Genomic DNA, 15162 nt, shown 5'->3' on the forward strand with positions numbered 1-15162 from the left:
GGAAGAAAGAAAGAGAGGTCAAGAGTAAGGGAAACAGCAGGCAACAGATGGAAGCACTTAACTAAATGACACACTGTGTCAGACTCATATTAAGTTACCCTTTTTTTTGTGTGCCAGAAAAAAAATGATCTGCATTCTTCACAAAGGAGATGGGCTTATTCAAAAGCTACAACAAACTGCAAAGTCTTACTTTAAAGCGTGCAAGCACTGAAGCACAGTTCTTGGTTGTCTAAACACTGTCTTTTTTTCCCTCCCCTCTCTAAAATTAATCTTTTATGAGGAACAAATGAACCTGGATTCAACAACTACAGAAAGGCTAAGATCATAGAGAGGAAAACAGAGCTTGCTAAGTTTTAAGGTATTTTGAATAAGAATGGTTAGATAATTAAAATGCTTCCTTTGAACAGAAACTTCAACTTCAAATTATCAGTGGCACTCAGTATCTTCTGCTCTAGAAAATTCAGTATTAAATATGAGTTATCTGACTACACAGCTTAAGAAGGAAATTGATCACCTCGCTTAGCCTTGCAAGCCCAGGAGGCCCAAGAGAGTTAAAAAAAAAAAAAAAAAAAAAAAAATTTGGCTCAGATATTGCCCGAGCTGATATAGTAAGGAAACATTGACTTCTACAGCAATGTGATTTTAGCAACAAATTTGAGCTGTGAGCAATGTGAAAGGCATTAGGCTTTAGGATGTTTGTGTGTAATGAAATACAATTTATAAAAACACTTTCAATGCTGAGATTTTAAACAAAAAATCTTGCCAGCCATTAGAAACAAATCTAGGAAAATAGTTAATATATGCAGAAAAGATTGGATAAAGTTATACAATATTCGAAGTGGAATTGTTATGAAAATTACAACTGAATGGAACTCTCACATATCCACTGAAGTCCGAGTGTAATCTGAAAAGTTACTTTAAAAATAATATCATGGGTCACCAGGTTTAATCTCGGCAACTCAAATATCCTCAATTTACAATTAAAAAGATTATTTTATACCTGCCAATCCTGCAAGTTTTAAATATGGGAATTGAAAGTCAAGTTGGGTTCTTTCCTTCTTATGTACTATCACCTGTAATAAAGGTTCTACAGGTCAAATAATACCCTTAATTGCAACTATGAATCCAACTGTTGCTAATACATGTAACTGCAGGGTTAACTGACTTGCTGCGTGATTGGAAATTAGTTAATGGTTCTGCTGATGCAAAAGAATGATTACAATCCAGCTCACTTTCTCTAACTGCATTGTTTCTACAGTACTAACAAAAATAAAAAGAGGAAAAAATTACATTAATCACAAAAGCTAAGAGAGCTATGAGACAGAATACATGCAGGGGACCAAATTCTGCTCTCTGTTACATTGCTATAAATGCTGAGCAACTCCAATGACTTGAGTACAATTACTCCGAATTTACCCAGGTGTAACTGAGAACAGAATGTGTTCCAGGGGAGTTGAGCTGATGACTAAGAAGGTGCCATTGCTATACTGTCACTTTTCTGAATACAACCACACATTAGGTGATACTGAGTATATGTACTACAGTCACTCTGGGCTCCTAGGGTATGCTGTGCAACACAGCCCACACCATGCAATATGATAAGTTTAAAATTCCAAGTTATTAGTATGGAAATGATAAAAATTCCATCAGTTAGCTGAGAGTTTGAGAAAACAGCCAGCAACACAAAAAATGTTCCCAGAATTCTGATATGGTGATAGAAGAGGAGATTTTGATGAAAACAGGTAACTATAAGGAGAATACTATTGTAACATTTAGAACCAACCCAGATAATCATCCCACACAGATCATTTTACTAATATTGCAGCTGTAATTGTACTTTCACAAAGGCATGTACTGAAATTTAGGTTTCATCCCACTGAGGAGAGTCCAGTAACATTATTCTTCCTATTTATTAAGACTTTGTATGGCATACAACACACCCTTACATGAAATAAAGAATACAAGCATCATTTTGACACTGTTTAAGTAAACACTGGAAGGATTTTAATACTGCTTATAAAGAGGTAATAGCTTGTCTTTCTCTTCATAATAGTTTCTGGAATTTTAGAGCCGGGAGTTATATAAAGCTACATTTACATGACACTAAATCAAAAGGAGTTATTGCAGTACAGCAATGTTACTTTGTGTCATAAGGACCACAAGATGGAATCACTGATTTAATTTTTGTACATTTGTGGGGAGCGGAAGTAAAATACACAAATCAAATGCATTCTTCTCCATCATTCATTGTGTGTCCCTTACCCTCTTTACATCTGCTTTCTATATCTCAGAGGTCACTTTCTTTTATTAATATATTTATTTAGAGTTCAGTCTTATATAAATTCCACAAAAACAGATGCACATGTAAAGTGTGTGATGATCATGACATGCATTTAAAAATGTTTTTTTTTAAAATTTTGCCCTTTTCCACAACTCTGACACTCTGTTGCTTGTCAACTTTTCATCTTCCCCGCTTCCTCATTTAGGGCCAATTCAGGAAAACATATAAGTACATGTATTAATCCATTCCCGTTCTGAACAACACTTATGCATAGGATTATGCCCCATTGACTTCAATGGGATTGAAGCATGTATTTAAGTGGTGTCATGAACAGGGATGCTTTCTTGAATCAGGGCCCAAGGAAGTACATTTTAAAATATGTTCCATACATCATATAAAACTGTTTGTATTATGTCCTTTTCTTGATGTCATATCTTTATTTCACTGAATACAACTCCCTACATTGCTAACAGGAGGGGCGTGCATACCATGGAATAAATATAAATCAAATCTTGTTAAGCCAACAAAGGGCTAAAAGTGAATCATCATAATGACTACCTCTCTCCTGCTTATATTTAAATGAACTTGGTGAAAAGTGCTGGACTGAAAACAAGGCAGCCTGAAGTCCTCCATTCATCTGCAAAAAAAGGCGTACAGCAGCACTGCATGGCTTCTCCCCCTCCCAACTCAGGAACACTCTGTCACTGTACCTCAACCTTGTCCTGGAGATACTACTAATGGAGGCCAGAGAGTAATACTGTCTCTATGGCCCATTCAATGCTGATTTTACTGATATGAATCTCAGTCAGAAAATAGACTGAGAACATGAAGTGCTGTCAGATCATAGAAGATCAGGGTTAGAAGGGACCTCAGCAGGTCACCTAGTCCAACCCCCTGCTCAAAGCAGGCCCAATCTCCAGACAGATTTTTGCCCCAGATCCCTAAATGGCCCCCTCAAGGCTTGAGCTCACAACCCTGGGTTTAGCAGGCCAATGCCCAAACCACTGAGCTATCCCTGGATTGGGTTTGATTCAGTGACAAGAAATGAAAGGCTTTGTACCCCATTCCCAGTTCCACAGAGTCAGCTGGTCTCTGTGATTCACTTTTTGTAGGGAAGAAAATATTAATCATAACTATTGTATAATGTCCACATCAAATATAATTTTGAGACAGAGAGACTGTACCATGTATGAACAGGGCAGCCATAGTCAGCCAGATAAATATGAAAGTCCTGCAGCCATTTTAAATTCAATTTCTTCAGCTAAACATCTTGTAACTTTCTTGATTGTAAAACCACATGTAACTGCTCATCCCTGCCTATCCCTCAGTGTGCAGAACTCGCTCTTCTTTACAGTGAACAGAGGAAAAGAAAAGGGAAAAGGAGGGGACCTCGGAGGATGAAAGGTTGTCACAGATGGGAGACTATCTGAACTGTTCTCTTTCACTACAAAAATATAAAATACCTTAACAGACCAAACTTGAGCAAGGTATCCCCAGAGGGATTGCGGTAGAATTTTCTCTGACATTCAGACAACATAACTTGAACCGGGACAGAAGAGTTTGATCAAGTACCTGTTCTGAACCCTAGTTACTGTGCCATGGCCTAAGTGCCTCTCTATTATTCATAGTGTAGTTTCTACATCTGTTAAGTTGAGGCTTTGGTCACAAGTATGTTGCTTCATGTACAACTTAACAGAGATGTGTTTGCATCCTTTATTGGAAAAGTTAGTGCCCTTTATGCAGATATAGCTACAGCTGTAAAGACACTGATAGATGTTTTAAAAACCACTGCCCAAAATGAAGTAGCCAACTGTAAAGAGATTTCTTTAGTAACTTTCAATTACTTAACCAAGTTTGAAAAATCACTTCTGAAAGATATGTCCTAGTCTAGAAAAGCCTTGCTAAATTAATTCAGCTCTCAGGAACATTACAAGGGATTCTTTTCTCTAAAACAGTCACATAGTGTTCAATCTACGTCTTCCTCTTTTGCTCTACTGCTTTCCTTTCGTAACTAATTTTATACCCTTATGATATTGATTTCTCTTCTTTTCCATCCATATTATATTTATGATTTGATTTATGATTTGATATCTGTTATTGGTGTGTATTGTAATATGTCGGGCAAAAGAAAAATGCAATATCACCAATTAAAATAATATCTATTGTTTAGTCTATATTTTTAATATAGTATGGATAAAATGTAACACTTTTTATGTCAGTGACCACATAAAATTGCTGAAAGGTTATATATCATATAATTACAAGCAATTCTTTGATGCCTGCCTATGATTTTAGATTAAGAAATAAAATGTGTACAAATGGTAAAAATAAAAGATTTCAAATACTTAAAGAGATCATCAAATCTTCAGTGAAATCTGAACTGAGCACTTCTGCTTAAAAAGCGTCAATAAAAGCCTGACGTACATATTCATAATTGCTTTAGAAAGCATACAAATATTCCAGATTAAATTAAACCCAGTAAGGAAAGCAGAACACAACAAAAGAACAATTTGGTCACAAAGAGAAGGAAGCATTTGCTATTGTAAATTCCTACCATTGTAGCACTAACAAACCAGAGAACAATCCTAACACAGCTGCAAATGTGAGCAATCAAACACAAAATTAATTCTTTTAAGAGCCAGTTATTACAGTGGATACAGTGCAGCCAGTGTTTATATGACAGTTCCCGAAAATTTCATTTTAAAACCGGTTATCAATTACAGCCTGTGACACCTACTAAAATGAGTAAGTAACCAGTCCTAAGCAAAAACCTACAAACTAGTAGTAGTAGCTGTTACTGGGTTTTGTTTGTTTTGTCTGTATTGTTAGTTTTTATGTACCGCCATAAATATTAACTTTTGAGACTCATCTACAATATTGCTATATATAAAGTCATAGCAGAAGTATGTCAATATCCTTAAATGAACTCCATGCGGTTTTGATGTTTGACCAGCTGAACCAAACCACAAAAATACTGTTTAAAAAAAAAAAAAATCTACGAAAGAACCATGTGTTAAAGACAACAAGAAAACAGTAATCCCTAGACTTCTGCTGGGGTTTTCAGCGAACCTTATCATTACTTAACCTCTATTAAAACAATATAATTTGTTTATTTGAAAGATGTACTCTGCATAACTACTCTATCAAACACTGAATGTTGTTTTTAAATCATGTCTATTGATAGTATTACTTGCTGCCTATCACAATCATTTGTGCCACATGTTAATTACTGCCAGCTTTTGACACCTTTGGTCAGGAATCAGAGTGATACAGTGATTTAATTCCGACATTACAAAGGTGAAATATCCCACTTTCTTATACATTTACAGGGCCTTATAAGGCATGTTTTAATTTTTGGTTCAGAATCTCTGGGATTATCCCATTAACTCTATCAGGAATAGCAGGAAAGCAGAAATAATTCTAGGACTGTTTCTGGTATCAATACAGATAAAACACCTTTTGTACAAACAAACAGCAATGAAGTAGTTTCAGATTCACAATTCTGTTATTACTATTAAGGAGCTGAATAAATCAAGAGTTATATTACGCACCTTTAGTTGGTGAAAATCCAGTGTTTAAATTAAGCACTATGAGGAAAGGGGCTTCATATAAAATTTTCAGTGTGAAGAAAAGGAAATACAAACTTAGTGCCCTCTTGAAACAACTTGTCTCTAAACGCTTTAACAGTCCAGACAATAGCTTTGCCAAGCTTAACATTTTCCCAGTACACGTGTATCCAAATTGGAAGATCTACATGAAAGAGAAGAATTGGATTTGAAGACCTAAAACTCTCATTTCCTTTAGTACTAACTTGGAAATAAAAACATTTTAAAAAAGCAACAAAGAGTCCTGTGGCACCTTACAGACTAACAGAAGTATTGGTGCATAAGCTTTTGTGAGGGAATACCCACTTCGTCAGACACATGCGTCTGACGAAGTGGGTATTCACCCACTAGTATTTACCCAAGAAAGCTTATGCTCCAATACTTCTGTTAGTCTATAAGGTGCCACAGGACTCTGTCGCTTTTTACAGATCCAGACTAACACGGCTACCCCTATGATACAAAACATTTTTAACAACTTAAAGGATTTTGTTTGGATACTTCAAAGAATCTTTTCCCACAATGTTCCTCTTCTATACTTAGTTTATTACTAACCACTGTTCAATAAGCTGTAATCTAAATTTTTGAGTGGGTCTCTTATGGCCAGCTCTTGCTTCCCCAGAAATGAATGGAAGTTTTTGCCAATAACTTTAATGGGAGCAGCCATCAGCTTACAAAAGGTATTCAGTGAAATAACATGTTTAATATGTCTTAGCATTTCTAGCTCTCTGATGTTTCAATAGATGGTGCCTCACACTTTGAAATTATTTCCATAACAATGGGTTGTTCCACTGCAATTATACATCAAAGAAAGATTTCTGCTCTTGTGTTTTAATTTGAAATCATATGATTTGTTTGTTAAATTAGTTAAATACACTAAACAATTGCGCCAAGGCTCATCTTTATTGACATCAGAGGACGTGTAAGTCCAAGTTTAGCTATCAAAGCAGATCTGTTCAGATTCATTTTGTGGCCCTACATCTTTAGAATGATCTGATCATGGCACAGCACTCGTTAACATAAAAAAAAAAAGTAACTTGGGGGGGCAGATTTATGAAAAATTAAATTTCTGAGGAGGCAGGGGTGTTCCCTGGCTAATGGTTCTGTTTTTTTGCCATTCTTATAAATGCCATATAGTTTGCATTATTGAACTGAATACATATTATTAACATCTGTAAAACCATCCCTTTATTCTCTTTCTTGTTTTTAATTCTTCTTTACTAAGACCAGCAACATACCTATTAAATGAATCAATATTTATGTTTAAAAAACGTATGGACTAAACAGTGACACGGCAGCCTGTATCAGACAAAACTGCAAATAAAATACAATGGGAAACAATTCTTTAAGATGGTGAAATCAGGGACACTTTGCAAAGAAAAATTGGAAAACAGAAGGACACTGAGGATCTGAACATAAGAATGAAAATATTTGTTTGTCATTTATGATCTCCCTATCAATATGGTACCTAGGCCACATATATATAAGTGATGGTAATTAATTTTTATTTGTTATACCAATGGAAGCTACTGGCAATGTAGAATTTGATACTTCCCCCCCTGAACTCCTTAATTCAAGGTGGCTCACACTGAAGTCAATGGCAAAACTCCTATTGACTTCAATGGGAGCTGGTTTGGATCAGCAGTGAGACCCTTTTTCATGCTGAATATTCCATACCAGACTCACTTGACTTGTGGGAGGCTGGGGACCACAATGAACCCGAAACCAGGCATAAAGGCCCAGACTCGCAAGGAGACTTAGGTGCTGCAATGCTCAACTTTGCCACGCCTAACGTTTTAGGCAACAGAAATTCACAGGGATAACACTGCAATCCACTTCACAAATAGTGAAGTTCAATGCAGTTTAAGTTGAACGAATGGAATTTTATTAAACCCCATGGATTGCTCTGTCCATGTGGCTGAGCTGCTAAACTCTGGCAAATGAAGTGTAAAAATAGAATTAGGAAGGCCAAAAAAGAATTTGAAGAACAGCTAGCCAAAGACTCCAAAAGTAAAGCAATTTTTTTTGAAGTACATTAGAAGCAGGAATCCTACTAAACAACCAGTGGGGCCACTGGACAATCAAGATGCTAAAGGAGCACTCAAGGACAATAAGGCCATTGCGGAGAAACTAAATGAATTATTTGCATCTGTCTTCACGGTTGAGGATGTGAGGAACATTCCCAAACCTGAGCCATTCTTTTTAGGTGACAAATCTGAGGAACTGTCCCCGATTGAGGTGTCATTAAAGGAGGTTTTGGAACAAATTGATAAACTAAACACTAATAAGTCACCAGGACCAGAGGGTATTCACCCAAGAGTTCTGAAGGAACTCAAAAGTGAAATTGCAGGACTACTAATTGTCATCTGTAACCTATCATTTAAATCAGTTTCTGTACCAAATGACTGGAGGATAGCTAATGTGACGCCGATTTTTAAGAAGGGCTCCAGAGGTGACCCCTGCAATTACAGGCCAGTAAGCCTGACTTCAGTACCAGGCAAACTGGTCGAAACTATAGTAAAGAACAAAATTGTCTCTGCTGAGTCTGGAGAGGAAACAGCACTTGTATACCCAGGTATCAACAGCAACACAGAGAGAGAAAGAAAAGATATCCCTATATTGAAGACAAGCCAAAGTATGTATTGTCTAATGTCACATGATTTTAAAAAATAGCTGTTTTAAAATATTGTTTTATCAGACATTCATCTATCAAAGTTTTCTATGGTCTCTAAATAACAATTTAATAGAGGTTGTCACTTTGCTTTTTTTAGAAATTATATCACCTGTGGCCTTGTACTACCATCCAACAGATCAGTTCCCATATACACTGAGTGACTTTGGTGGACCCACAATGAGTGTACACTAAACTGAGCTACTGTTTCAGTTTGGGGTTTATTTGTATGAATCCATCTGACCTTATTCTCTCAAATTGCAGTTGGTTGACAAGATTAATCACATCTCCTGACATTCTCTAGACTAATTTCTGCTGCCTGCAATCAATCAACATACCAATGAAAACAGGCACAATTAAGTGAAGAATTAGTTCAATAGGCTCATGCATCCTCTTTCCAGGATCAGAGGAACCTCTAGATGATCAATTATCAACATAATCAATTCTTACTTGACCCAAAATTCAGCTAACATATTTGAATTTCACACAGTGGTTTTCCCCACCTAAAAACATGATGTGAGTCTTAAGGATTCCCACTATCATTAAACAAGTAGTTCTCAAATAATGTGACTCAAAACCCAACCATTTCTTTTAAAGTTAACACAATCTCTAGAAATAACTGCAGTTAGAGGAACAGAATGATCACTTCTTTGGTTTCTGAGGATCCTAAAATGTAAAATAAAATAAAAAATTTCATACCAATCTGATCATACTAAAATAGGGGGTTTGCTTAAAAATGTTAAACTCTCCTACGTCATCGGTGCACAAGGTTATTCTTACCAGATCTCATTTAGGCACTCATTCTTTGCTGAAAAATAAAACAAAACCAAAATACCAACAAACAGAACACAGATTCAGGGATTTGTTTCACCTTTTCCTCTTATTATAATAATTTGTCTGAATTGTGAAAGGTGATATAGATTCCTTCCTAGTAAAGACTTCCTGCACCTCAGAGTCTGAATATGTGCTGTACATGCTGCCTGTCACAAGTGTGGTGAACTTTCTTATGGTAAAAGCAATAGGATAAGGATTCAGTGTACAGAATAAAGTTGACAAAATAAAACAGCAATAAAAATGCATTGTGCATTTGCCATTATTCTCCCTTAATTGTTCATAAGTATCCTTTACATCTGACTTTTTGCCTTTCCATATGAAATGGGCTGTTTCTCCATAAGCATTAACTGTGCAAAACTATAAACATTAAAACAGCTTTTCCTATTTACACAGCCCTCACAATTTTTTGAACAGGCAGTAATTTTTCATCCATACTAGTACATTCCTTATAATTGTGTAAATTTTGGCCTAGAAAACAGATGTTTGCAGTAACCAATTACAGCAATGTGGCAGACTATAAGTCAAGAGGTCAATAAATAATACGGGTCTCTTTTTGGAATTGCAAATACAGATCTTATTCAGAGAAATGCATCAATTACAATAAATATTCTAGAGTCAAAAGAGCCAGAATTGGGGTTAGTAAGGCCGAAAGGCATTTTCAGTTGCTACTCCTTCTGAATTTCTATCGTAAGCCCTGTTTGTGTGTACTCTTTAAGGTCCAACCCTATTCCCAGAAAGTTAGACAATTGCAAACGTCCTATTGACTTCTATTGCAGCAGAATGATACTCCAAATGTAGGAAGTTATATTAAGATAGGTTAAAAAATTACCCAGAAACACATATTATAAGTACTACATCCCCAATCCTTCAGTCCTTACTAAGACTTAACTCCCACTGATGTCCTGTTGAAGTCAACGGACCAAAACTGGAAATTCTTGCACCGCTGCAAACAGAACTCCCATGTGACTTTGATGGGAATTTTGCATGAGTAAGGACTAGAAGATTCATCCAATGATAGGAACTAATAACACAATGCAAACTGCTTAGTAACATAAATATTCAAAAAGTTTAATTGGCACGATTAATTTATAATAATAATTTCTGCAATGGATGTTTGCTTTTCAGTGGGGCAAAGAGCCGGTCTTTCTGATTCTCAGTTGTAATACTCTGATTCTCCTTTATATCCTCAAGGACACTGTCAGTACAGAACTTTAAATCGGTCACTAGGGCAAGTGATGCCCAGTGTTTATAACAATTATGAATGTGTCATTGTGGATTAGCTTAGAATGGATCTTTAATGTTTACTTTAGTCTAAATATATTTGTGAGCGTGGAGAATACATTCCAAAGAGGACAAATGCTAGTGTCTTTATTCCAGAACTGTCTCCTAACAATTTACCGGTAATCCTTTGGTCTCTCTCCCATTGGCATGATCCATACAGAGATACCTTTCCATTAGCAAGAATTTCAAGGAGAAAAGTGATGCACTGACTGCTATCAATGGTGTCCAAAGGGTTGATTAGCAGGAGGTGCACACAATTCCCGCCCCAAACTAGATATGCATCTCTATGTTGAAGGAGGAACGAGTAACTTTATCACCTAATGTGTTAGCTGGGTGTGAATTAGAAATTGTCTGTATTCTTAATCTTAAAATTTTGGTTAAAATTTATGTATACACATTTAATAAAATACTATAAAACAAACAGTAGGGGAAATATTTTAGAACTTGCAAAAAATAAGGCAGTGTAATTGCAAGAACTCTTTAAGAACATAAAGATCCACGGTATTGCAAACGAAAACCCATCTGAGGATTAGAACCTGTCAGCCCAAATTTATAGTATTTTTCTAAGGCATAGACTGGGGATCACTGTTCTTTAAGCATGTTAGTTATTTCTGAAGATCTGCTCACTGAATCACAAAGACAAGGATGGAATGAATGGTATGGTATGGTCTGCGACAGCTACCCATTCATTTTCACTGCTGTGCTATCAACACATTCCAATCAGGCATAGAAAACATTTAGAAATTGAAGAGCTACTGAGGGTTCATCCTTTATTTTTGTGGACTGAATATTAGGATCAATTTTATTTGTTAGTGCTTAATTCCAGGATTACAATCTAATATAAAATAAAATTTGAACAAAAACATAAGAAATTATCTATTCTTTTAGAGCTATCACATTTTCTCTCTGTCCTATTAGTAGCATTTACTGTGGCTTAACATGAGGTACTTAATATCTGTGCAGCTCACTAATTCCACTGCATTTTCTATTTATGTCATTATTTCTCTGTCATGCAGTTTATGACTGAGCTAGTGTTTAATTAGGAAAGTTTTCTTCAGATTAAAAGAAAGGCAGTTATAAAAGGACAATCTAACGGATTAGTGAAAGACTTCCATCTCAGAAATTCAGTTTTAGCTCTCTAACTAAATGTTTAGTTTTGGTTAAAAGGAGAATTAAAGCTAAATTACCTTCTTATGGCGTTTTATGCAAGGTGTTCGGTGTCATTGCTTCCCATTGATATGAACTTATTCTATGCATTTGGTATGTATGTGTATATACATACATACCCATAGAGAGAGACAAAAATGCATCTGAAGACAAGGGAAAAAGCTGGAAGAAATACTGAATTTATTTTAAAAAGAATGAGGAGTACTTGTGGCACCTTAGAGACTAACACATTTATTTGGGCATAAGCTATCGTGTGGGTTTTAGCCCACGAAAGCTTATGCCCAAATAAATTTGTTAGTCTCTAAGGTGCCACAAGTACTCCTGTTCTTTTAGCTGATACAGACTAACACAGCTACCACTCTGAAACCTGAATTTATTTCCAGGCTATAAAGAACGTATTGATAAAATAGATAATTTGGGATATTTGACAGTCTGTCTCTTTGCATCAATTATCTATTTATTTCAGACTGGAAATTAAAATAAACTATTATGCTTCATCTTCATATGCAGTCAGTTGCTAGTCAATTTCACTTAGATGCTCCCCTGACCAGAAGAATGCCACAATATTTAGGTTTCAGGAGATCAAGTCTGCTTAAAAATGTTTTTTTGTTTCCATTGGAATTAAAAAACAACAGAATAGGAGCATTTCCATTCCCCCTCACAAAGCCTGAATATATGAGTTAGCAGGAGTGTTGGAATCCTCATATCCAACCTAACGGCAAAAAAAGACACGAGCCATTCTAGAAATCCATTACACAGATGCACACAGTTCATATAACCATTGGCCACACACTTGAATTCCCCTGACCTACTAACCCCATTAACAGCCCCCAAGGAAGCTTAGCTCAAAGTGCCCTTGAGTGGTCTGTCCACTTTCTGGCTGCATCCTGTATAAAAGAACTGCTGAATTTCCACTGAGTTTTGGCCCTTCCACAGTCACAAAAGGGAGAACTGGAACATAAAATCTGTATCTTTCTGAATGATGTAAAGGTATTGTTATTTCCCATCAGAGTGAAATAATACCACTGTAAATGCTGGATATAGCCCTCAATAGCAATCTGTTTTGAATTTCCCACTAACTTTTTTACATAAATCTCTCAGATGTGCTTGAGCTGTACTGCAAAACTGCTAATGATTAGACTGAAATGGGAAAAGCCAGAGTACGAATTTAAAAGGGAAACCTGGTAAATCCACTTTTTAAAGATAGCAACAGTGGCAATTCTGCGTTGGCTTTTTGCACATCATATATTCCCCATCTTTAAGTTAACAATGGAACTAGCCCTGCTAGAGGCTCATTCATGTGCTGGAAGCTGCCCAATGACTATATAATGCTGCTGAGAGCAGCCTTTATTGAAGTCTCCCTGATGGTAAAATGTTTTAAGTGCTGCAGCGTTATTGATCCACAGAAGTCCTGAAACAAATAACTATCAGTTTCAAAGTAGTTGGACCACACCCACTAAAGCTATGGCTATAGCCTTCAGTCCTCTCAGTCCCAAACGAGTCTTGGCTCTGCTGAACCCAGAGCTATATAAATACTAGAATATAGAACACATGGTTGTGTCTTCCATGGCACTAATATGTGAAATATTTATAGAAAGGATATTTTTGCATGAGATTAAAACCAAAATTAAAATGGACAAAAATATTTGTAAAGGTAAATAAATATTAATAAATACTAGAATACTAGGATTTTTTTTATTAGAGCACCTATTATAACAAAGAGCCATGTCAATGCTTCTTTTTAAAGAAAGAATATCTTGTGCAACGGCAATGGATTGTTACTAATGAACGTGAAAGCTTTCTTCAGTTATGTTTGTAAATTCAAAATGTCAATGGGGACCTAAAGATTTATTAAGTGAACCTGTCTCCTTTCATAACACTGGTATCACAATGTCATCACATTCTCAATCCTGACAAAACAAAATCTTTGCATATCATTTTGACCTTAACCAAAATGATATGCCTTAAGGTACAGATATCAATACTACAGAAGAAATTAATACTTCCAACGTTGCTCATTCTAGTACCTTACTAGTTCAATACACAAAGAACTATAATATTATTTGTGTGTCTCTGGCTGTAACTCACTCCCTTCAACCACTGCACCTCTAAGAAATCCCTACAAAACACTGAAGAGGGCGGCACAAAATATAATGATAAGCCACAACAGTGACATGTTATATAAAGATGTTGAATGACAGAGAAAAGAAAAAACAATGTGTCTCCTAGAAAAGCATTTTATTAAATCAAATTATAATCATCCCACTTAGAGACATGATTACAATCTCCTTCAAAACATAAACAAACCGATCAAGATCTCTTCCTGTATAAACAGGCAGTACTAATTAATTTCCAAAGCAGAAAATCACTCAGCCAAGCTGAAGAGGTTTATATGAATAAGAACAGCTAACTAAACATGAAAAAAGTTAACTAAGTACAGCAAAACCTATACAGAACATGTGTAAAAAGTGTTTAATAATGATTATTTCAACCTTTCTCAAAAATTATTTACATTAAATGTGTGTTCAGGAAGAAAAGGTACTCTTCCTAAAAAAACGAATCTGTATCTTCCTGTACTTCCAATAGGAATAATAGCTCAATTCCAACTTTGCTTATGACTATAACGCTATTTACAGTTAATTATAGCAAATTAAATGACAAGTTTGATGCATAATTACTACTACCGGAAACAACAGGCAGAAAACCGATCCTCCTCGTGGTCATGATAACTGCCTTTAATATAGATTATACCAGATTGGGAATCCCAGCATGAACAGCTGTTGTCAAGATTACTCTGGCAAAACTTTGAGAAGAAAGGTTCTCTAACAAGGGCTCCAGGAAAAACTCCTGGTTTCTCTGCACACAAGTTCATTTTTAATGTGAGCTGCCAGAACGCTTCCAGTATACCTGCTTGATGGAAAAGATTTTGGGAGGTGAAGCTAATTAAAATAAATGCATGCAGGTGAAGATATGCTGCTTTGATCTTCCCTTCAAAATTACTGTGTTTCTTTTAACTCTTGACTGCCAATAGGTATGTATGGTGAAAATTCTTCACAATAAGAAGTCACAGTAGTAGAGATTTCCAAGACCATTCCATTATAAAATGTTTTCAGTTTCTTATAAAACTTTTCAACAATCACCTGTTTTGGCAGACATTTCTCACATTTGGTTTCATCCCACAAGGAATTGTGTGTGGAGAGGACAGAAGGCGGGAAGAGAGAAAAGACGTAAATAAAAAGTATCTTTTCAGCTGTTTAATTTTGAAAATAAGTAATTCACTGGTTGATATTTTTCAGACATTTGTGCCCTTGTCAGATTGCTTTTAA

At 35.8% G+C, this 15162-nt stretch overlaps 1 protein-coding gene across 1 annotated transcript in view; it reads right to left on the reverse strand.

The window, feature by feature from the left end:
• Positions 1 to 15162, reverse strand: part of TANC2 (tetratricopeptide repeat, ankyrin repeat and coiled-coil containing 2) — a 513617-nt gene that overhangs the window by 220734 nt on the left and 277721 nt on the right. The gene's annotated exons all lie outside the window — the stretch shown is intronic.

Source organism: Emys orbicularis, chromosome 25 (genome assembly GCF_028017835.1).
Source record: "Emys orbicularis isolate rEmyOrb1 chromosome 25, rEmyOrb1.hap1, whole genome shotgun sequence".
Taxonomy (NCBI): Eukaryota; Metazoa; Chordata; order Testudines; family Emydidae; genus Emys; species Emys orbicularis.